The sequence below is a fragment of the Agelaius phoeniceus genome, unplaced genomic scaffold (genome assembly GCF_051311805.1).
Source record: "Agelaius phoeniceus isolate bAgePho1 unplaced genomic scaffold, bAgePho1.hap1 Scaffold_109, whole genome shotgun sequence".
Taxonomy (NCBI): Eukaryota; Metazoa; Chordata; class Aves; order Passeriformes; family Icteridae; genus Agelaius; species Agelaius phoeniceus.
In genome coordinates, this window is record NW_027509875.1 from 374,553 (window position 1) to 377,052 (window position 2,500).

At 79.2% G+C, this 2,500-nt stretch overlaps 1 non-coding gene across 1 annotated transcript; it reads right to left on the bottom strand.

Moving 5' to 3' along the window:
- Positions 1 to 441: 441 nt before the first annotated feature.
- Positions 442 to 594, bottom strand: LOC143692920 (5.8S ribosomal RNA). The gene has a single exon (XR_013180459.1). It is a non-coding gene; the product is annotated as a 5.8S ribosomal RNA (ribosomal RNA).
- Between the last annotated feature and the right edge of the window lie 1,906 nt (positions 595 to 2,500).

The following is a 2,500-nucleotide window of genomic DNA, read 5'->3' on the forward strand; positions in this document are numbered from 1 at the left end:
TCTCGCCCCTCTCCCTTCTCTCTTTCTCTCTCGGCCCTCGGCGGCGCCTTTCGACGCCGTCTCTCGCTCTCCCCGAGGCCGCCGCGCCGCCGCATCCGCGGCGCGGCCCCGCGGCGAGGACGAGCTCCGCCCCAGCGGCTCGCTCCGGGAGCGGGGAGCTACGGAGCGCTCCCCGAGTCTGCATTTAGGGGGACGAAGGCCCTCGCGCGGCGGCGGCGACGACGACGACCGCGGCGACGCCCGCCGGGCCCGCAGGGAAGGGATCGAGGCCCGCCGAGGGAAGCGCTTCCCTCGCCCAACACCCCTGACCGCCTTCCCCTCCGGCCACCGGCGGCACGCCGCCGCCGCCGCCGCCGCAGCCGCCCGCCGCGGGCGACGGGCCTGCGAGGCGACCCCAGCCGCGCCGCCGGGGTGGCCCCCGGACGGCGATTGATCGTCAAGCGACGCTCAGACAGGCGTAGCCCCGGGAGGAACCCGGGGCCGCAAGTGCGTTCGAAGTGTCGATGATCAATGTGTCCTGCAATTCACATTAATTCTCGCAGCTAGCTGCGTTCTTCATCGACGCACGAGCCGAGTGATCCACCGCTAAGAGTTGTCTGCCTTTCGGGCACCGCTCACGCCAGAGCGGCCCCTTTTTTGGTTTAGGACAATGCCGCCGAGGACGCGCGGGCGCGCGCCTGGCTTCCGAGACCGTACGAGCACACGGAAAACGGGAGGAAAAAAAAGGAAAAAAACAAACCCACTCTCCGAAGGCCGGCCAAGAGGCGGGGGAGCCCGCGCCCCCGACCGCCTCCCCCCGCGAGGGGAGACGCCGACCTCACCCACGCCGTCCTTCGGAGGCGGCCCAGGCGCCCGGGCTCGGCCCGGCCTCCGCGCGGAGGGCCGGGCGGCGCGCGCCGGACACGCGGGGGGCACAGGGCGGCCCGCCCGCTTCTCGCTTTCACGGGACGACGCGCACAACGCACACGGCACGCGGCCGGGGGCGCGCGGCCGTCGGCCCCCGCGCCGCGCCGGCTCTCCCCTCGGCCCTGACGCCGCGGGCCTGGCGCGGAGCGCCGCCGCGCCGCCGCGCGGCCGGCGTTGTCTCTCTCTTCCCCCCACCACGGGCACGGGCCTTTCCCCTGGGCTCGAGACGGGCACGCGACGGCGACCGGCACAGCCCGCCGGCACGCCTCCCGCGGGACCGCTCCCCCGCCGGGCGGGCGGGCGAGCGACCGGCGGACGCGCTCCGCCGCCGGCCCCGGAGGCGGGCGCCACCGAGAGCCGAGCCGGCGTCGCCTGCGCCCGAGGCCTGCCGGACGGCAGACCCGGCCGCCGCCGGGGCGGCACACGCCCGGGACCGCCGCCGCCGCCTCGCACCGCCGGGGCCCCTCGCCTCGGGCACGCGCCCGGCGGGAAGGCGCCGCGGCGGCTGAGCCGGGGGGCAGCGCCCGCTCTCCTCGTTCGCACGCGGAGACCGGGCGGGGAGGAGCGCCCCCGCGGCCGCCCCCGCACGCCTTCCTGCGCGGCCCACACGCGGCCGCGCGGGCAAGGGCGACGGAGGCGAGGCGACGAGCGGAGCCCGGGACGGGACCGCCGCCGGCCGACGGCGGGCGCCGTCCGGCCGACCGTCCCCGCAGGGAGGGACACCCGTCGAGCGGCGCCGCCGCCGCTCGCCACGGGGTCGCCCGCGCTCGCGGGCCTCCGCCGCCGGAGGGCCCGCCGAGCGCTCGCCCCCCCCCACCGGCGGGCGGGGCGGTCGAGCCAGGGGACGGCCGGCGGACGACGGCGCCGCCGCGCCGCGCCTTCGAGGAAGGAAAGGCCGTCGAGGGGAAGAGAGGCGCCGGACGCGCCGGACGCGGCGCCGCCGCGCGCGCCAGAGACCGCGGCGGCGGGCCCAGGAGAGAGAGCGCGGGCGGGCCCCGGCGGCCGTCGCCCCGCGGCCGAGGAAGGGGCAGAGAGCGCGCGCTCTCTGCCGGGCGTCGCCCGTTACCACGAGGCGGGCGGGTCGGCCCCCGCGGCCGACCGCGCGCCGCGGCCTCTCCGCCGAGGCCGGGCCACGGAGAGGGGGGGGCAGGGCGCCCCTCCCCGGCGCGGCGCGGTTGACCCCGCCCGCGGCGCGCGGCGGGGACGACGACGACGACGACGGCCGCGACGGAGGAGCGCGGCCGGTGGCCACGGGACAACCACCGCAGGGGATCGGCGGGAGTAGCTGCTCCCCACCCCTCAGTGGCGCCCCGCACGGCCACCGCCCGCGGCACACGCCCGCCGCCGCCACCGCCGCCGCCGCCGCCACGGCGGGCCGCGCCGAGCCGCCCGAGTCTTTAAACCGCCGCCCGGCCCCGCCGGCCCCCTTTCGGCCCACAACCCGCAGCGTTTGACGACGCCGAGGGCAAGAAAACCTGGGGGGACCGCCGAGGCGCCGAGCGCTAGGTACCTGGCCCTGGGGCGAGGGAAACGACCTGCATGGCCCCGCCGGGGTGCCTCCCCCGCTGCCGCCCTCGGGGGAGCGTCCACCGGC